This window comes from Neopsephotus bourkii, unplaced genomic scaffold, assembly GCF_033783945.1.
Source record: "Neopsephotus bourkii isolate Nb327-2 ecotype Australia unplaced genomic scaffold, CSIRO-AGI_Nbou_v1 NB_1508, whole genome shotgun sequence".
Taxonomy (NCBI): Eukaryota; Metazoa; Chordata; class Aves; order Psittaciformes; family Psittacidae; genus Neopsephotus; species Neopsephotus bourkii.
Window position 1 is genome coordinate 201770 of NW_026901984.1, and position 21825 is coordinate 223594.

A 21825-nucleotide genomic window follows, 5' to 3' on the forward strand; every position below is an offset into this window, starting at 1 on the left:
ATGTGATCCTGGTAAGAGATCTTGGCCTGAGTCCATCATCAAGTTAATATACGGGAGATGTGATTTCATCTACATAATTCGTGTGCCTGCAAGAAGTCATTTTCCTAGGAGCACCAGAGGCAGTTCTAGGCAGCCATACCTTAAGGCTGTGCTTTTTAATTTAAAGATAAAAAGGCAATCTGTGGCTATTCATGCCTTAAAGCTAGAACTGCAAAGGACAGAGAGAAACCCATACTGTCATGTAAGTCTTTCAAGACTCATCCCTTTTTGTAATATCCTGTGTTTATTCTTGGAATATGTTTTACTTTCTGTGTATAAATATATGGAAGTTTGTACACATATATTTGCACCAAAGGATACTGAAAAGATGAAGTCTGTGGACTTCAGATAACGAAACTATAAAAAGACCATAACACCTAGAATTCACATTATCACCATCTCAAAATTGAACCATGTAAAAGTAAACAAACAAAAAATACTGCAAATTTCTCTCGGTCTTGGCTCAAAAACTAGCTCTGGAATTTTTCAAAGGCTTCTATTAATAAAACAGTTATGTAGCTTTTTCTTCTTCTAGTCTCATTTCTTCACGGTTTTGTCTTGAGAAGTAACTATTAGAGTGTCCACCACCCTCATCCTCCAGAAAAAGATTTCTGCAATGTGACCTTCTAATCTCACTTTGCTACCAAATGCTAGGTGTTGGGACATACGTCGAGCACAGTTAGGGAGTTTTTGAAGGGTGCACTAATAGAAATGAAGTAGCTGAGTGAATTCAGAGGAATAGCCTTGATTCACTCCTGCTGATACATGGGGCAGGAGTGGGGGACTCAGAGCCAGGAAGGACCTCTACACCCCAAGCATTGCCTGCTGGCAGCTCCAGTGGGTTCCTGGGTAAGACCCCATTGCTGCATAATGCTGTTGCTCCTGTTCCATAGCAAAAGCGTTTCAGTGGGTGTTCTCAGAAAGCATAGCACACAGGTTAGCCTTAACTGACCCATCTTAGTATTTGCAGCAATCCAGCCATTCAGATCTTGGCTGCAAAAGCTCCACAAGGAATTAGCTAGGTTGGGTGTGATGCTTGAGCTGGCTTGCTTGCCTGTGACCTGTATAAACTGCAGTCTCAGCATTCCTGCAGCACTGTATCTGCTTCTAATGAATGCAGACTCTGTCCACACTTGGTAGGTTTCTACACCTCTGCTGCTTATACTAATAGTATTCTCTCTCTCTCTCTCTGAGTTTTACCTTGCCTATATCCTGGCATTATCACAGCTCTGCTACTTGGAGGTCAGAGTAAATGTTTGAGATTAGGCAAAGCTATGGTGATATCAGAAGAAATACCTTGAGAATTATGCTCTTAAACCAATACAAAGTTTAAGGCCATGGAGTGGGTAGTTGACAGGGCTTTGCAGCTCCTGAGTGTGCTGTTTTCATTCAGTGACACGATGCACTGCCAGACATATCCTACCAGTGAACTTGTTTGGCATCATGCTATGCAGTGTTTCTTCCTGGGGTGTGAGATGTGCCTGGTCTTAGGCAGGGGCAGTTGCTTCTTTTATAAAAACCTGCCTGTTTTGGCTGGGCTTTGAAGCCAGCCAGTCTTCTTAGACCAATACCAGCTCTTAAAAGCACTTCTGTGGACTGAGTGGGATTTTGAAAGCTATTGTGTGCCTTTGTTGCATGGGTTTTACATGTCTCCACTTCTTACTTGTCAAATCATAACAAATTGAGGATAGCGTTTCATACTTTTTACTGACTCAGTCATATTTTCAAAAGCTGTTTATTTTTGATATAAACAAATGAAATAACCTGCTTTGCCTTTTCACATCTACAACACCCCCCCCCCCCCCCCCCCGTGTGTTTGCAAAACACTGCAGCAGCCTAACAAAATACAGTGTGGTGTTCCTGCTGTGACCCGAAATACTCGCTCGTGTGCTCCAACCCAGCCATGACAGTTTGCTGCTTTTGGCTATGAGTAGTGGATGCTTTATAGCAGTTAACTGTTATGTTCCGTATACACACGTTATCCTATCTACATTCCCTGCCAAAGCAGTTTCCTCTTGCAAAACTTCCTTTGTCATTTTCCCACTTTTTTCCATTTTTTTTTCTTTTTGTTTCCTCTTATTCAGCACCATTATCCGGTGTTCTGAAAAGCCAAAACAGCCCATTGCTTGTAAACCTTTCCTTCTTTTTCTCTTTTGCTGCACCTCTGTTGGATTTAATATCTGCAAGTCCTCATTTCCTATGTCTTACTTGTCATATTTCATTTTTGAAATACCTATGGGTCATGTCTCTACCAGATGCCATGTGCTATTTGTGTTATTTTTACACTGCAGCCTAATTCAACATATTTCCTACTGCTATCTTTGTCTACTCAATCTTCAGTAAGAAAAAATGGTTTGCAAGCATTGCAGTAAAGATTCAGCTAAATGCCCGGTATTATCTGACTAAGAAATGGTTGGATTTCCAGGCATGTTCTTTCATTAGGCAGTATGTCTCAATACTATGATAAGAGTCCTTTTAGTACAATTTGTCATATAAATGGCATCTTGCTTTTCCATTCCATGCCAGTATTTGTTGTCCTTTAAAAGAAATAATAATAAAAAAAACCTACATAAAGAAAAAGCCCCAAGAGAACCAAAACCAGCTCCCAGTGAGTTCAATGTCAGTTGCCAGTAGTCAAATCTCATGCAGTGCAACAACTTTTAATGTCTGCTTTAAGACAGGAAGTTTTTGCATGAGTGCTTTCCTTTGAGTTGAAATAGGCAATGAAAAAGGGATTTGATGGCTAAAATCATCTGCCCTGTTACAGTGAGTTGCAGAGTTCTAAGCTATGTTCAGTGTTTCAGTCTTCTGCATGGGGAAGGGCACAGGGAGGACTGTCCACACTGGACTGGGAGTTGCCTAAGTGGAGCAGCACACTTCCTTGTGGTAATCAGACATCAACTTTCTATGGTATCTCTCCAATCCTCTCCATTTATTTAAATTTGCTGATATAGTTCTTTGAGTTACCAAACAAAATCCATGCCACAAACTTTTTATATGTGTTACAAACCTGCTCGAATAAATAAGAGTCTATCAAGCACGTGTAATAAGTAAGGGGGAAGAGGGGAAGAAGAGGAAGGGAGGTATCAGCACAAATACATTTTCATTAGTCCATTAATTCGTAAAATATTTTGAGAGCTTTGTAATAAAGTGTGCAGACTGCAAAGCCAACTCGTTAGAAAAAATGTTGAAGTATTTTGTAAAACATTTATGATCTTGGATTTGTGAGTGCTGGAAAAGTTAATCTCATACCAGCTTGCTACTGATTGCAGAGCAATGGTGTTACAAAGTCTGTAACAGGAATGATATGGATGTTGCACTTCCCAGAACTGTTTTACTAATGATTTCTGAGCAGAAAACAGATTGTTTTGTAACACACAAGCCCTCTGCAGTTGTAGTTTAGCAGAAGAACCAGAGACCAGCAAAAGCAATGTCTTAGTCTTGGCTACCTTGTTTCCTGTGTTATTTTCACTGGTGTTAAGTCAGAATGAAAGTGTCACAGTTTGGATTATTCTGTCCACCCAGAGCTGCAGCAAGTATCACAAGATGTGATACACCAATAGTTTCTACACCAGGCATTTAGATTAATTACACCTTGTCTGAGAGCTGTGTTTAATCTAGGAAATGGAATCCCTGATTCTGGTTCGGTGTTTCCAGAGTGGTGAGGTGTCCTAGGAAGTTAAATTACAGTTCCCTGTTCATCAGCTTTGTCCCATTTAGTTAAGGGGCCAAGAGACAGCAAAGTCAAATGGTTTTCTTTTGGTTTGTGCTGCATAGCCCAATCTGACATGCAAGGAGACCAAAGACCCTGTCTAGCAAAACCCTTGCTGACCTTACTGGCAGAACAGAGGCATGACATGCAAGTGGCATGGCACACCCTAGCAAGACCTGGGGTCAGTGGAGCCATCTGCAGAACAAGGCTGAAAGTCAGCACACCCTCCCCCTGTACCAGGGGACTTTATGTTTTGAGCGGGTGAAGTGGCTGTCTGTACAAGCTGATACGCCGAGTTTGCCTGCCAGGTATCTAAAGATTTTGTAAAACTTCAAGGCTTCTGGGATTCATTCCAACTGCCTTTCACATATCTGCGAGCACAATTTACATTTATTGACAGGCTTTTCTTTGGAGAGGTGACTAGAAACTAGGGCTGACCTGCAAGGACAAGAGCAGTTTCTCCCCTCACAGGAGGAGAGGTAAGTGGCTGCAGCCCAAGTGACCAGGCAGCCGACCCCAGCTCTACCCCAGCCAGTCCTTCCTGTTCATCACCCTGCGCTTCCATGGAAAAATAATTTCATACGAATTTTAGAGGAACATCCAGCTAATCAAAACACAGCAGGCTGCCAGCGGAACCTGAGCAGAGCGGTGCCATCACACACACCATGGCAGTTCCAATTCTGCTGCTTCATTCTCTTGACAGAGATATTAACAAAAAGAGGAAACGGGCTATTACCATGACAAAGGCTTTGACAGCACAGGGAGAATGGCATGTTAACTCATCATCGGGCAGGGTGAAGCTGGCTGGTAATAACTGCGCTCCCACTCTGTACCACTCACAGCACTTGAAATCTACCTCGCTGCTGTGTGGGTTTGTCTGCTGTGGAGCAGGGCACCTTCTACTCACCTGGGTACTTAGGCATAGCAGCCAAGCGCCCCGCTTCTAATAACACAGGCTATTAAAAGATCATCTTCAGTCTGTTTTGTTTCAGATCTCTGAGTTAACACCCACTGATGTATGTATCAAGCAAGTGGAAATTTGTGCTTCATTTAATGGACAGGGGGGTGCTTTTATTCTAAAGGGGAGTCAGCTTGTGCCATATGTGTAGAAGCACTGTCATCTGCTTTTATTGCGAGCAGATGTCGGAGTGTGTTTGCCTTGGAAAAACCCAGGAGACTCAGAATTAGCTACACTAATAGAGGACATTTGGTAAACTGGGTGTATTTTAGTTATTTCAAGATCCAATTCAGATTATGAGAAATAAGGATCAGCTTTCTGTGGGGCTCTCAGAAAGCTCTGGAAGCATGGACATTCCTCTGTTTGTTCCTCCCTGTCTTGAGTTCCACTAATGATCGGTGTCTGGGAGGCTGCTGGGTTTGCTCTCTGCCGTTTCCATGCCGTGGGTCACTGTAGTAACAGCCCTGACACAGTGCATTTAGCTAAAGGAGCGCTTGGCAGCACCTCTCCTCCCCTGGTCTGTCTGTCAAACCTCTATCATTAAACTAGCTGAATGATGAGCAATTACAGCTTTGGGTGGCACTCTGGCCATTTCTTTCAGTTAGGTCTTTAATTGCTGTTGCTGTTCTCTGGAGTCTGATATCCAGAATAATTTTCCTGACCTCCCTCTCCCAGCCTATTTAGGTCCTGAATCTCTTAAGCCAAGAACTGTCTTTCAGTCCACAGGCAAAACTAGGCTTGCTGTGTTCTTCATCAGTGTGAATAGTTACACAGATACCACCTTTGTAAGAAGGTGTAGCATCATCTGTTATATCAGGTGGTGTAAATATAGGTAGACAAGCCTTGGGCTCTTTATCAGGTCTGACAAAACAACAGCAAAGAAAACCCCAAAAGGTTTACATGTTATGTTCACTGGAGGGTGTCTAGCTATCCAATCTTTTTAAGCGATTTTTCCAGTAAACAGAATAAATGTAAGCAACTGGTAAGTCTCTTTTTTGTTCTTTTCCCTTAGTAACTGGAGTTGGTATAATTAAGTCAGTCCAAGCCCAGGCTGCTGGCCAGGCTTTCTTCCCCCCCTGACTCCTTGCATTCCCTCTTCTTCCACTGTGCAGGCAAAGATGGACATCTTTGAGACCTGTTTTGTGGAGCTGTTCTGTCTCAAACCAAATCAATGGCCCCCAGCTCCTTGTTTCTGGTCCCAGAGTAGCCCCATGTTAATGCCAGCAGAAGTATTTCTGTGGCCATCCAGAGGACCAAGTTGGGAAACTGATCCAGCTGAAAGATAACCAGAAAAACATATTGTGTTTTGATTCCAGCTCAGCCAGTTTCCTAATCTAATGTGTTGAGGTGCTGCAACAATACAATTATAAGCAGGACAAAGTTGCAGGGGCAGGAGCAAGATAATTAGAGAAAAGGACAAAGTGAGCCTGAAGACATGGAGGCTGAGTTGCGTCCTTGGACCTAGAAACAGATCTAGGCTAGGGGAGAAAGTAGGGCATTGCAACAGCACAGGCTGATCCCATGACAAGAGGGACTCCCCTGCAGCAGCTATGAGCAGACACATCTCATTGGGAGACTCAATAATAGTTACACGCTCGGATGCAGGGTGGTGATCTCAATTAGGATCTCTAAATAACACCGCCTTGTCTCCGTGTCACCACCTGGGATGTGCAGAGGTGGGCTTGGGGAGTTAGATGTATTAGGACCATCCTGCATTGGAGGAGGCTGTGCTTTGGCTCTTGCCTGAGGTCTGTGGCTTTTCTGCTGCCCCTGTGGTGTGAAGGGGGAGCTGCTGTGTCTTGCTAGGGTGCACGGCTGTTGGTTTCACTGTGTTTTCTCAGGCTGCAAAACATTTAGAAGAAAGAAGGAACATGATCTGAGAAAGGCTCTGAAAATGCAAGGAAGGAACAGCCTTTGCCACAGATGGGAGCACTAGCTTTGATCTAAAGAGGAGATTCTCTCTGTCATTTGTTTAGTTTGTCTGATGTGGTGCCACCATCTCCATCTGCCCCCTGTGGTCTCGGGCACCACAACACCGTCAGGGTGGTGGGTGCCTGGGTGCTGCAGGGTCTCCTTGCACCCTTGGGGCCCCAAGGACATCCCAAGGTTTCCATCAGTTCTTGAGAAGAGCTTGGCCTTGCAGCAGTTTAGAAAAAGGAACTGAATGGATGAAAGATAGGTCTTGCTTTCCTCTGGCAGCTGTGCTGGCTGCCAGTGGTGTTCTCTTAATACCACCCTACTCCACCCCAGCACAACATCCAGCCTAACAATTAGGAAGCTCCAGTTCCATATTCTGTTAAAATCCCAAACCAAACAAAAACCACAAATATACAGAAAAGATAGAGCTAAAGCTTGGCTTTTACAGGTTTTTTTTGGAATGTCACTCCCAACCAGAGAAATTCTAACTCAGAGGTAGATCACAGAGTCATAGAACGGTTTGGCATGGAAGGAACCCTAATGATCATTTAGTAAATCTAGATAGTCATCATCCAGATCATCTAGATAATGTTAATGATTGCACAATTACATGAATAACGAAGTAGGAGCCCATAAGATGTGCTAAAAAGTGAATGCTTATCTGAAAAGTGTTTCAGAATCTTACAGGAAATCTGCCTGTGACAGAGTATTTTCCCAGACTGGTAGAATTCAAGAGGCAACTGACAGTGTTTTCTTTTTATCTAGTATTTACTTCTACCATGAAAATAAGATATAGCACAGACAATATTGGCTGTTCAGAAATGTAGCCACAGCTATTGATATAGGAAGAAGGATTAGTAAGAAACTTCTTTCTTGGATGTGAGCTTTGAGTGGCGGCAAAATATTTAAGGATGGAGACACTCAGATATTCACAGTGAAGCTTCAGCATGAACGTCTTCTGGAGATGAATGAAGCTGCTTATGATTCGGAAATGTTATTTCAGTATAGGATAGGTGCTGTTTTCAGACACCACATGAATTATTCCTTTTCTTACGGTGTTTTCCTCACAAGCAAAAGCATACTGATTACAAAAAACATCAAGAAAAAAAGGTCTTTACATTCTGAAAAAAGAAACAACAGCGTCAAATGAAGGGGGGGGGGAAGGTTTACTGAGGGCTTCACTTTTACTGTAAATGAAAGTTTTGGTTAGCTATAATAAATGCTCTCCTAGCAAGTCTGCTTTCCTGCTGACACTCTCTCCCATATCTCACTTCTGTGACCTTCAACCTAAAACTTTGTGTGTATGGGTTTGCCTTGCTCTGTAGCTGCTCCAGGTTGTTACAGAAATCGTGTGTCTGCCTGCCTCAGGTTAGTAATCCTGTGCCATCTGGAGCATGTTCACTGTTTACTTTTTGCATTTCTTTCTGTCCATTTCATAAAACCAGTTTGCAAGTTAATCATGCAATACATAAACTTGAATAAAACTGTTGAAGGGAATTGCTCTGACAGCAGCGAGCATCCATTGTCCTGCCCCTCTGACTCAGGGTTACTCACAGGGGCAGGAGGGTGTGAGGTCCTTCAGAGAAAAGAGAATGCCCTGCTTGCAACCTCCACCCCAAGCAGCCATTGCCGGAGGGATGTTCATGCAGATGTGTGGAATAAAGTTAGGCTCCTAACAGCTATGAAATGCTTTCGGTGTGGTGTGAATATGGCCATGCATCAGTGGGAAAGTATCCCTACTTAGGATAGTCTGCCAGGAGGAAAGCAGGGTGCAGAACTGATGGAGCTGGCATCCACAAGGAATGTTGCTTTGAGGTATGCCATGAAAATGTGAACTGAGCAGCTATCATATCGGAGAATAAGCAATTAAGGTGTGTTTTTTTTGATTTGTCTTTTTCTGGCTATTCTGGGTTTTTTACACAATTGGTGCATCTACAAGAGACTGTATGCTGATGGTTGATGAAGCCGTATTTACATGACTACTGAAATGACTTATTCAACAAGAAGGCAACCTAACCAATCCATCATTGGTTAAATTTTAATTCAGTGACAATGTAACCTCCCGAAAACACTGTTTGCATCTATAATTAATAGGTTGTTATGCACTGTAGCTTACCATTTGATATACTTTCCTCAAACTCTGTGAAGAAGTGTTACATGTCATCTCTTTCTGAATTCACAATAGATGAAAACGGCCAGGCTGGTTTCATCCAAGGAGCTTCATTTGCAGGGAGATGCAGATCCAGTTTGCTGTTTCCTGTCTAATGCAATTTAGGCAGAGCAGTGCAGCACTTCCTTTTTTTTCCGACAGAGATTCTCCCTTGAAAATGAAGTTCTGGCAGTCTGCTTTTGTACAAAGTAGACTCAAATGCAATTATGCTGCTATGACAACTTAGTCTTATAGCTCTCACAGTCTTTTTTCTTCTCATCTTTGTAGTGCTGCCATGGTAGAAACTGATTCTGGTTTTTCTTTATCCAGTGTAAATAGAAATGTACATCAATGAAGTCAAAGTTGTACTGGTGTAAGGTCAGGTCAGACCCAGTATATTAAAACGTCTCTGCTAAAGTATATATACACTTCTTTCTTAAAAATGGGAGTGTGAAAAGGAGGAAAACAATGTAAGGTGCTCAGTCACCTGGCCCTCACTTAATGCAAGCCATGTTAACCATCCGTCTGCATGGGGAAGGAAATCTTCTCTTTGAATCTCCACCACCATGGCCACATCTCTCCCCTCCTCACCTTGTTCCTTCAGGAATAAGCTATGTCATTTCTTCAGAGCCCCTCCTTGCCAAGGGGTCCTGTGCATGCTCTGACCCAGGCTGCTCCTGGGGCTGGGGTTGGGGTTATGAGAGCAAGTTACTGCCTTTCAGGAAGGCCTGCTCTGGGCAAAACAGAACCCAAACAAACTTCTCTGGATGCTGCACAGTGCCTCTGAAGGAAGGCAGGCCGAGGGGCTAGACTGCATATGGGGAGAGCTGGTGGGGGGAATCTGGCTGGAAGGACCATGCTGGTCACCTGGCTTGCTGCAGGGATTAGCTGCTCCAGTGGGACAGCATCACGGAAAGTGTTCAATACCTGTTTTATAGAGAATGGGTGCCTGCTTTCTGCTCCCTGCTTTCTGTGCCCAGTCCTTGTATAGGGTATGAGTCTGCTATCTCCTGCTATTAAAGCAGAACCTCTGCTGCAACAGGTTTCACCTTCCCCTCAGATCTTGTCATCCAGCCTTTAAGACAGGCAGCAGAAAGTGGTTTTTGAGGGTCACTTCAAAACTGAGAGCCTGGTGCAAACCCACTAATGCAAAACGCCCAGGGCCAGCCCTGAGGGAACATGTGGTTTTGTCATCAAGGCATCTCCATTAATTGCTACCAAAGCCAGGGGTTTTCCATGTGTTTACCTTTGATGAGTTATGTTCAGCAAAAAATTGTAAGTGTGGCCAACATAACTTAATTTGCAGTGACACCCAGGGAGCTGTGGAGAGGTGCCAGAGGTGTGATAGAGAGCATTTCAGTTTCATGTGGCTTCCTGATGCTCCCCAGACCACACTGAAAAGAATCCAGCCATTTTTTCCTTTTATTTAAGGTAAAAAATGTTCCCTTTCCAGCTGTGAAAGCAACTGCATAGGCCAGAACAGAAGGTGTTTGTGGTAAAAAGACACACTGGCTTAGCCAGACTGTTCTGGTCTTTTTTTCCTCCCTGAATTCTCTGGGGAGGAGAGGAACCAGCATCCCGTGGCAGGAGAGAGACTCAGGGCTTCCGCTGAATTTCCTCCTTCTGACACGTGCCCTAGAAGAAGTAGGTACTTCTGTCACCCGATGTCCTTTCTGTCACTTAGGGTGAGACCTGAGGTCAGAAGAAGACTGTTCCTGGTCAGCTTGGCTAAGGCATCTACCAGACCCAGTGAGGGACAGGAGAGAGCTCATGGCTCACTGCTTCCAAACCAGACTAGCTTTGGAAGTCTAGTCTACTAGATCTTCTAGCCTAGAAGCGATGCCGTGCACCCCACCAGCTCCAGAGCCCCAGGTGCCCCATGGCCCTCACCCCATGAGCTCCCTTCTTGCCACCATGCAGTCACCTTGCAGTGGATACTTTCCCAGCTCCTCCTTCCCCATCAAACCCACCCAGAAGCTGATATTTTCAGAGCTGGGGGCAAATGGGATGAGTACACAAGTTCTTACAGAGTCTCAAGGAAGGTACTGCGACAGCTGCCTAGGGTGCTGCAATACAGCCTCAAAAACAAGCCAAGGAATAGCAAGCATTAATGGTGAAGAAGTTATGGGCCTGTGTAAACTGTGTGGATTGCCTCCTTGCTTGTGCAGGGCTGTTCCTGGAAGCAGAGGTGGGACCTAGCTCCCCAGACGAGGAACCTGTGACAGCCACAGTGGCTCCAGACCTCTTCTGACATGCTCCCCCAACCTGAGTGCTTGATTCTGTGTGATCCTGGGTGCTGCAGTACCTGTGCCTCCTTCCCTGGCTTTACCCTTCATCAAGGTCTGTCATCAAGAGCATCACCTACACCCGAGGGTGGTCTGGAGCCCTGTATGTCTGGTATCACCAGACACAGGAAAGCTGCTTTCAAAATGGCACCTGGCCACCCTTTCTCTTTCTCCTTTGCCCCTGCCTCAGAAACAGAGAACAGACACCACTGCAGGTGTTTTCCATGTGTCACTTCAACATCTTTGAAGTGGCAGCCTCAGAGAGATGTCTTTTCTGTGAAGAAACACCTCCTTTGTAGCTTGCTCCTTGACATTTCAATGAATGAACTAAGAAGCTTCTGGTCTCTTTTAATTGCATAACACAGATTTCACGCACAGGCTGGTCGCCCTGGAGCTCAGTACAGCATATGAGAGATATTTTTGTCTGAAACAGAGACCTAAACCCAGCACTGACTTCACAAACACTGTTTCTGTCTCAAGCCCCACATTTGCTTGTGTGTGCTTTTCTGGCCAGCCATGGTGCTGTCTGCTACACACCTCCCAGCTGAAACCTCACGTTTTCTCTGTCCTGCTGTCTAGACTTGTGTCTTGCAGACTAAGAGTTTGTCTGAGACTCTTATGAAAGCCAAGACAGATCCTTGACAGAGTAATGTTGGTTGTGGGGCTTGTCTGTAGCTAAGTGAGATGAAACTTGAAGGGGAACTTTCTGCATTCCCATTGACCTACTGGTCAGACAGCCACCGGCTACAACCTTCCTGCTGTAGAGGTTCAGCAGAACCTGTCCTAGGAGGAAGTCTTAATGCGTCTCCGTATGCATGGCAGCTGTTTTCTTTAGGCAGCCAGAGTATTCATGAGTTATTTTATATCATGTCTATATTCCAACCAACTTCTCTCCCCTCTTGCACATACTACTCCCTATTCCCAAAGGACATCCTTCTAAACACCAGCCTGCTTTATCCCTTACTCAGTTTGTCCTCAGCTCCAGGGGTGTTTGTTCTGTTGTGCACCAGGTCTCCTAGGATGGGATCCATGTGTGCCTCCCTGCACTCTCAGTAGCAGGTCACTGTCTGCTGCACTGCTGCTGCTGCCAGCAGTCCTGTACATCAGCCCTGGGCATTGCCTGCTTCAGCCTGCTCTCCTGAATGGCTCTTTCCTCAGAAGTGAAAATCCTGGTCCTGCTTTTGTATGAGATCAAAATATCTGGCTGTGTTCATTATTAGAGGTAAGCCACATTCACAAGAAGAAAAGGTGTATGAAAGCTTTATGTTCTCAGTCTTGATTCTTCCACAGTAAACTGCCTTGTACTATCAATCATCTCCCTGCAGAAGTACAAGACAGTGCCCAGAGCTGTCTCTTGTATTTACTTTGTGAACATGCTAATGACTGTTGGACCAGAATGAAGCAGGTCTTCCCTGAGGAGATAATACTGTTTTGTTCTGAGAGGCAGGTCATAACAGATGGCATGTATGGGCACTTGCTTGTGTGTGCTTCTCTGTTCTTCTTTCCTGTTTTCTTACAGAAGGAAGGTTGAGTCACTGATGTGAATTGATTGTTGTCGGCAAAACAAATATTCTGTGTTTCGAGAGTTTCATAGGAGAAGAAGTGGGAATCATACTCTTCCTTGCTCTGTAGCTCATCTCACAGTCCCTTGACAAGTGGTGGCTTTCTTTCTGGCATGAGACGATGCTCATACTTAATCTTAACAATAGCAATTTGTGATCAATAATAAAAGTCCAGTGGTCCAGTATCATGAAAAGAGCTTGGAGCTCGCTGAGTTTCTCGTTTTGTTTCCTTTGTTGGCTTGTATAGTAGCTGGACAAACAACATTTCCTGATTCTGATTCCGTATCAGATTCTATGTCTCCGTATTTCACAGCTACCATAAAAGCAGGTACAGCAGTGATGGGAGCCATATAAGTACCTAGATAGATAATAAAAATATTGTTGCTGAGCCCTTCAGGGTGTGTTTTGTAAGAGAAGACACTTAATCTAAAGAATAAGGGATTGTTAACTTTTACTATATAGCATATGCAATACTAGAATTTATTAGCCTGTTGCTCAATACAGTAACTGATGTGCTGTTTAAGAGGGTTTTTTCTTAAAACCACGAGATAAGTTTCCAAACTTCCTCCCACAGTTTTTCTGGTTGTAACCTATGAATGCTGGCAATACTAAATGAAAGTGCAGTAAATTAAACACCAGTATACATACATAGCACACAGGGGGAACATGACTCATGTGTGTCCTTGAGAAGATTTGGGTTTTCCCTGGATCAATAATGGATTGATTTCTAGTTCAGCTCCAGTAATGTGACTGCATAGAGTTGACACTCTGAACTTCCTGCTTTTGAGAGTATGCATGAGAGCTGGTCACGGTGGCACTCTTCATGATGTCTGTAACAAATAGTTAACAAACCACTGTTGTGCAGATGTCCAAAGCTGTCCCCAGCAAAATAACCTGCTTGAAGGATTAAAACAACCCCTTTAGTGCCTACATAGCTCAAGTGAGGTAGACATCATGCACTGCCAGGTCTAGCTGCTGCTGTGGGGCGCTCACTGCAGTGTGTGCAGTGGTGGGGGGCAACAAACAGAAGGAAAAACAACATGAAGGAAAAAAGGTGGTGTTACCACCAAGACGATTCAGCAGTCAGGGAGCTGTGCATTCATCACTTGCTGTATACAACAGTCAGTAGTAGAAAGTATTGCCAACCTGTATGTCATCCAACGTATTTCTGTATTTTTGCATTTGCATTCAGTTTCTTTTTTAAACTGAGTATGAAGTGCCATGTTTAGCCCATAGCTGTTTCCAGCGCATAGGGAGGGAAGAGTGCTTTTCTTTACCTTTCTGCCTTTTGAGGGAAAAGCAATCATTCTTCACACAAAAACTGCACCAGTGGCAGCTTTTAAAGACTTCCCTTCTTTATATCTGAATTTAGTTTTTAAAAATTCTGAAGTGCCAGCTTTTTCTCTGTAAAAGCTCCTTATCCCTCAGTTGCAAGAACTTCAAACAGTTTGCTGACAGCATCTAGGGAGCCCCAGCTGAAATAACTCCAGTTGGTTATAGCTTCTCTTGGCAAGTAGGGTGATTAAGAGCAGAATCCTATGGTGATGGAGATCATTACGTTGAAGACTCTCTCATCTGTGGATCTCTACACATCTTCAGGCATGCTCACCGCTTTCCACATTTCTCTGCCTTGCAGTGGGCATACACTGCCACTGTGCAGATCCATCTGCTGGAGCAGCCTGTTCCTCTGTGCTTTCTTGACACTGAACCTTGGCTCAGCCAAGAGGCAACCTGTGCTCAGCGTGGCTGACACTTGTCTCGTATTGCTTCATGCTGGTCTGCAAAGCCAAACTGGTTACTTCACCCATTTCAGTGTCTGACATTAATACATTCCTCCTCCATGCCTGAAGTGTAATAGAGAAGCAGAGTTCATTTATGCTTTGTTAAGTCTGCATGACAGGCAGCGATATGCATTTTAATAGTTTTCATCTGGATATGTGCAGCACAGAGGCACAGTGTATTGATTTTTCTGTTTATTTTCCCATCTCTGAAGGAATAAATGTTTTTTGCTCAGCAGCTGTAGGAGCATAACCTGAGGCTCACCAGTATTTGTCTTTACGGTTGACACTTCCAACTTCCACTTACCTGTTGCATATTTTGGGGACCTCCCTTTACATGGTACTTGGAGACATAAAATTAAGATACAGATTGATACCAGCTCCCTGTTTGCTAGGATCTGAAAGGAGAAAGCCACTGCAGGGACAAGGGTCCATGGCAGTCAGGAAGCTGATCCCTGTGACTGTAGGTGTATGGCATGCAATGTTTGAGTGCCTTTGGGAATGTGGGCCCTGGTGTCTGTGTAAATGGTCTGCTGCAATACCAGTACCAGGGTCTATGGCATCTCTGGCCATTCATGCCAGACTTCTTAGATTGGATATAAGGAGGAAATTCTTTCCTGTTAGGGTGGTGAGGCACTGGAATAGGTTGCCCAGGGAGGCTGTGAATGCTCCATCCCTGGCAGTGTTCAAGGCCAGGCTGGACGAGGACTTGGGTGATACGGTTTAGAGCGAGGTGTCCCTGCCCATGGCAGGGGGGGTTGGAACTTGATGATCTTAAGGTCCTTTCCAACCCTAACTATTCTATGATTCTATTCTATGATTCTGCTGGAATAAGCAGAGGCTACATAGATCAGTAGATCTGAGCAAGGAATTTTTTACTGAGGGCTTCCAGAGCCAGCTTTTGGTTGCAGAACTGCACACATTAGAAGAGAGCAGGGCCTGAGCTGACATAAAACAATTTCAAGCAGCATTGAAATGCTGTGATCCTTCTGCATCTTACCATCCTTTCAGTGGCTCAACACTGCATTCATGCACAGGTAGTGAGTATGAAACAAGCACGGTGGGCTCATAGCAAGCTGTTTGTCTCCTTTTTAACATAGTGCAAGCACTGTGTGCCTAAAGAAATACAAACTCTTTTCTAACAACTGGCTCAGCTCAAAAATGCTGTTTGTATGAATCCCTATTTCAGCAACCATATTTTCACCTGGCTCAGGAGGAAGGCTGCTTTACCACTGCAGGTGGAAACAACATAGGCAGCTGCACAAACCTCATGAAACTTTTACTTAGTAGGCAGACCAAGGCTATCCTGAACACAGGAAATGTTGTTTTAAAGGTGTAAAAACATGTCTTCAGGTTTTTGTCCTCAAGCTGATAGGTTAGGCTGGGCATACCTGATGGTTTCCAGCTGGCTCCAAGAACCCCTGCAAACCTCTAGCATGCTTCTTGCGAGCTTTGCTTTAAACCTGAAGGTAACGAGCACCTGCAGCCTTTGGGGTTTTTAACAGCTGCGGCTTGCTGGGCTTCTCTTTCTTTCAACTTGCAGGTGCTCTTTTCCTTTCCTTGCCCTCCCTTTTCATGTGCTCTGTGATTTAAAGGAACTGGTCATGAGAAAAGCTGGGTGGAGGACCCCATCAGCATTCTTGACAGTACCCTCTCTGGGGCAGTACGTGGGGAAAACCTTTGTGAAGCCCTTTAGCCCTCTCAGAAGGTAAAGAGCACCAAATCTCACCTTTGTCTTCCTCCACCCTACACATGCCATGGAGTCGTTGGTACAAAGGTGGGCCCATGAGCAAAACCTCCTTCCCTTTCCCCCCCTCTTTGCTGGCAGCCCTAGGCACAGACATCCCCAGGCACAGATGTGACAGTGATGCCACAGGGGAAATCTCTGCACTGGCAGAAGTTGGTTCAGCAGTGGCTTTCCTTGCCAAGCCCCCAAGCGTGCCAGTCACTGGTAGAAGCTAGGATTTGATTTGATTTTCCTCTTTTTTTGCCAACTCACCATATGAGATGGTGGTACTTTTTGTGATATTTTAGTAGTTAACAAACATTATGTGCATGCTGTGAGAAAAATCCTACGCTGAAACATGGTAATGTGTAACGTATGCCTGACTTTACAGCACCTTTTAAACTACTTTTTTAAGCAGCCTGTGGAACAGAGTGTAACAGAGGAAGATGGGACAAGATGAGAAAAAAAGCAACAGAGAGGGAAATATTGGAGTTTGTGGCTATCAGACAAAAGAGCAAAAAGGTAGGACTGCATTTGTGTGGTTGTTAGTCTTTCACCCATTCTCAACGGCTGTAAGGTAGGCACTGGCTCAGTTTGTCCCAGTGTCCATATGCTATCTTGGACGCTCACTTTCTAAAGGTAGAAGGGAACATTAGAAAGCTACAGAAGACCATGGGGATGGGAGCATGATTAAGGCAGATGTTAGCATGCTTGTACTCCACATGCAGGCTCGGCTTGTACTCAACAGGCTTGGCTCTAGGCAAGCTAGTGAAGGGCTGTACCACTCTGTATGTGAGTTGGCCCTCACAACCCCTTTTCCCCCCTGCAAAGGGTCACTGGCTCTCTGGGACAAGCCCAATTTCACCATCACCTCACATACAAACACATGAAATAGAGCGAACCCTCTATTTATTTGCTGAAGCAGCTACCTGCTTAGTGTTTAAAACTGTGGTTTCATTTCCTAATGGTATATGGCAGCATCATAACCTTTAACAGCCCATGAATCAGAAGTTGTCAGCTTTCCCCTCCTGCCATAAGCGTTGTGATTCTTGCCGTGTACTTCAGTTCCTTGCGGTTAGCTGAAGCTTGCTTGCACATTTTTCCGGTTTAGAACAGACCATCATTTCCTGTGCTCTTTAACAACAGAGGAATGCCAGCCAGGCAGCCTTTCCATGCAGCTCCTTGCCCCTGTGCACCAAGGGTGCTCTCAGTAAACAAGGCCGCTGCCTCTCCTTGTATCGAAGCAGGCTGCAATGAGACTCCACTTTGTGCCTTTCTCCTGGCTGACTGAGAGATGAGGAGGCTGGAGGGCAAAGCTGCCCTGAAAATGTCAAAAACTAAACCAAATCCCAAACAACCAAAAAGAACCCCATAACTTGTATACACTTCTGTGAAAAATTTTCCTATTTTTGTTATTATTTCAGCTTGTAGTTCGCCATGGGAATGTTTCCAAAGAAACCAGTGCTCTGGGAAACCTTTTGTTTTCCACAAAGGCTGTTATTCAAAAGCAATTAACATAAAACCATTAAAATTGTCTGACTTCAGAGACAGAAGAATGGAGGAAGGAAATGTGAGAGCGTGTGTGTGTGTGCGTGCACACATGAGGGAATACAGCAGTCTGGGGTAAGGGAAGAGGCAGAAGGGGGACACCAGAGGCTCATGTCAACGTGTGGATGGGCACAGTTATGAGGGAGAGTTGGGATGGGGAGACCACACACATGGGGGATGCAGGAGCAGGGAGGACAGCTTGGGGCTGCTGTGACCTTGGAGGGTAGGACACTCCAAGGAGAGGTGTGTGGCCTGGGGCAGCTGGACCACCAGGACTGAGGGCAGAGATGCCCAAAGCATCTCTCTGTTCTTTAGGCCAGGTATGAAGTTTGTGTTGTGTGTTTTGGCAGCTCTGTTGTGATGAGGTGAAGCTGTGTTTCAAAACCAGGACTGTGTTCTGGCAGCCCAGGGCAATGCTTCTGAATTGTCTTGCTTCCCACATTAATGCTGGGCAAAGGTAGAGGCAGCTACAGTGATGGTGGTTTTACATAGATATGATGGAAGTTTTCTCCACCATTTCTCCAGTGGGTTTTGAACCAGCTGGCTGATTCCACTCTCACTTCAGAGGGCAAAGGGTCACTAGATACTAAGGTTCTGTCTAGTTGTGTGTAAATGGAGGTCGACCAGAGGGAGTTTCCAGCTGCCCCGAGGCAGACCTCTCTGCCCTTCTCAGAAAAGCAGAGCTCTTTTAAAGCCTGAACTGCACCATATGCAGCCTGCTTTATTTTGCAAGAGGAATATAACAGCTATAAATTCATAGATTATCTCTTCAGGTCTTTTGACCTTTCTTTCTGTCTTTCCTCTCCCAGTTTTCCCTCATTTCTTACCCTGCTGGTGTTCAGACACATCACTCTGAGCCAGCCAGGAATGTGGGATAGAGCTCATTCCTCCTCAGGAAGGATGTAGGTGACTTGGGAGGCAGCCAGAGGTAACGTTGCAGGCAGGAGACCTGTGGAAAGGAGAAGTGGCAGTAAATACTGTGAAGGCTGAGATCACCAGGGGTGGGAAAGGTGAACTGGAGTTGCTGGGGTGGAAGGGAGAGATGCAGAAGTTGATTAAAGACAGACAGGATTCCTGAGATCATCAACACTTTGAAGAACTTACCCATGTCCCAGAGGCAGGTTTGAAAGAGAAGTCTACAAAGACCCTTGCTTATATAAAAGTCTGAAATGTGAAAACTTGTTCTAACCTAGAAAGTGGTCTCACACTCTGAAAAAACCAGAGAAATGGGGCAAGAAGCATGGCATAAAAAGGCAAAAGGTGCATGAACAGCAGGGCTGGCAGAGCTGAAAGTGATTCTGTAAAGGAGTGCGGTGGCCAGTGTCATGACAGGAGGTGTCTTGGACTGTCCTACTGCAGAAGGAAGCTGTTCTGGGGCAGTGCTCCTGACTGGTGATTTCCCTGCAAGCCTTTGCTTTCACTCAAAGTGCATTATAAACTTATAATAGTTCATCAGTAGCCAGTACCACAGGGTCCCCCCACCTCCATCCTTCTGCCTTGTTTCAAGATCAAATTTTAATTGAAACAAGATGTGGCAGACAGGATGAGATTTTATAAATAGGTGCTAAAATGTCATCTTAAGGGGAATGTATGTGACCCAGTTCAAATCCAGTATGAAGAAAAAAAGTGTTAAACACATAACCCCATTACAGAGAGGAAGGTCTCCTTGTAAATTGTTTTATTCTTTGGCAGGTATTTATTTAGGCTGGTTCAAGCAAATGTTAACGTATTTTCTGCTTTGGTGCCCAGTAAATGTATTTTTCTAATGGTTTCCATTCCATGTCACATTCTGTATTGTCACTGAATTTGTGGCACAGATAATGTGCACTCTTACCGGTTTCTTCTTCACTCATAATTTTTAAAGAGTTTAATCCATGTATTCTATTACCTGGTATGCAGAAGGGATTTTATTTGGGTTTTTAACCAAATCCTCATTTAAAATGTGTAACTTTTAATGATATAATATTCTAGGACAACCATACCTTTCATCTGAGAAACCATTTAGAATATTGTAGAGGTTGTGATGGGGGGTTTGAAACCCACATAGGGTGTTTAAACTTCCAGTTGCATTTATGCAACACAGTATTTAAGTCACCTGAGCCCCCCTTGAAGATTACCTGTATAAGTAGCAGAGGCAGACAGGATTTAGCATTTCACATTCCACATTGTCTCTTTCCAACACATGAAGTGCTCTCAAACAGCTGGTTACGTAAGTCAAGGTTTGGCGAGGTTATGTATTTCAGTATTTGCCTCTCTGCACTGCATATTTTCTCCTTTGTTTCTTGTTTGCCTTGCCTTCTGAGAGGTTGCGTGTATTATCCTTGCTGCTGAAGTTCTGCAGCAGCTTTGAGGAGACTTTATACTAGAGGTGTAAATCTGTTTCCACTGTAAAAAATATAAAGCTAAGAGTGGCTAAAATAAGAGCCCCATATAATTTTTTAAGTAAGTTCTGCATCTTAAATACGTTAAACATCCATACTCACTGAGCTTGACACAGTATCGCTATAGTCAGCACTGAGAGCAAACAACCATTTAAAGACCAGTAATAACAGTAATGTCTTTCTAGGTGTTCTATTAAAATGAATCCTCCTTATCTCTTCTGTGAAGTTAAAGGATACTTGATGCCATACAGCAGTGCTAGCTGCTTATGCACATGCTGCAGACCTTTTCAAATACTTTGAAACCTGTATCTTTATGAAAGCCAAGTACTTATATTACATCAGAGTTAAGAAACAACGCATTCAATGGTCATAAATGCAGAGTGAAGGCATTAGCATTCAAAATATAGGTGCCTTTTTTCTTTCTTTCTAAGTGGTGGATTTAGACTAATGGAAGCTGTGAATTTAAACATCCTAGGCAGTCTCTAGCATGAAAAGTCACACAACTTGTATTACAAAATTCAGTATAAAGTTACCTCAAGCCACAGATGGCAAGCAGTTTGTTTTGATAAGGTTTTTGGGACAGGCTGACAGTTTAGTTCATTGACATTGCTGTTGCTCGAATTTGGGCATTAATCTTGCTATCTAATAGATGCATCTTAAAATGTGTTTCAAAATTTGTTAGCCTGAGTACCAGTGTGTACAAAAGCAGGGTAAGGTTGTGGTGGTGAAGGAGAAAAAGAGAGAGGTCCTCTACCTAAAAGCATGTGGTAGTTCTCCTCTCCCTTGAGCATTCAACACATGTTCTTCAGCAGCAAAATGCCAAGGACAGAAACCTCAGGAGACACGGGGAACAGGACCTCTGTCTTTCTCACCAGTTTGGAGATGTCTCTCTGGACACAACATCAACATTCAATTCCTTCCGTCTCCTCATAGTTCTGTGTGGCAGCAAAAAGTGAGCAATAGAGGAGGACTTTTAGCTATCTGAGGCCTGAAGTTCCCAGGAACCTAGAAGATCCACAGGCTCCCAGGTGATCTCGTGCCCTGTACACATCAGGGGCATTGTACTTAGCCAGCTGCACTATGATATAAAGCAGGCATGACCCCTTCACAGAACCACTAAATATGTGAAATAATATGAGGTACATGCTGTACAAAAGAAAGTATCTCTGTGAACCTTCAAGTCAGCATTTAGGTTTGAAAGCAGTAAACTGAGCCAAACTGAGACCCGTCTGCACCTTTTGCAACAGAAAAATCAAAGCATACATTCACAAGGCAGGACTTGGAGTAGTTGGCCTGAGTAAAATACCATCCAGACAGGTATATCTGCAAGTGAAGAAAGAAAGTGGGTAATTCAAAGTCTGGACTGCACATGTACAGCCTTATATGTGGTACTTTCTTTTGCAAGAGGAGACAAGATTGCTGAATTTTCTAATTTTGCTTCTCTCCCTATATCCCCTTTCAATGCCTTTTTGATCATTTTCAGATAGTCCTGGCCTCTTTAAGAATCTGGTTAGCGAATAGAAACCATATTGTTTAACATGGGTGACCAGTCACACAGTGTATTTCAATCCTGAACAAAAATGCTTGGAGGTATTGGTACCATTAACAACCCATAGGCAAAAATTGCTTTTATTGAACCTATTCATGACATGGTTATAAGAAAAGGCTGTAAAAAATGTTATCCATTTGTGGTCAGAAGAAGTATCAAGTACACAGATTACTCTTGCTGAATACTTCAGTTCCTGTATATGGCAGTGAATTTGCTTTATC

General features: G+C 44.1%; 1 long non-coding RNA gene across 1 annotated transcript; it reads left to right on the plus strand.

Moving 5' to 3' along the window:
• Positions 1 to 566: 566 nt before the first annotated feature.
• Positions 567 to 18948, plus strand: LOC133221043 (uncharacterized). The gene is made up of 3 exons (XR_009727876.1): positions 567 to 693; positions 16518 to 16648; positions 18484 to 18948. It is a non-coding gene; the product is annotated as an uncharacterized LOC133221043 (long non-coding RNA).
• Positions 18949 to 21825: the final 2877 nt, after the last annotated feature.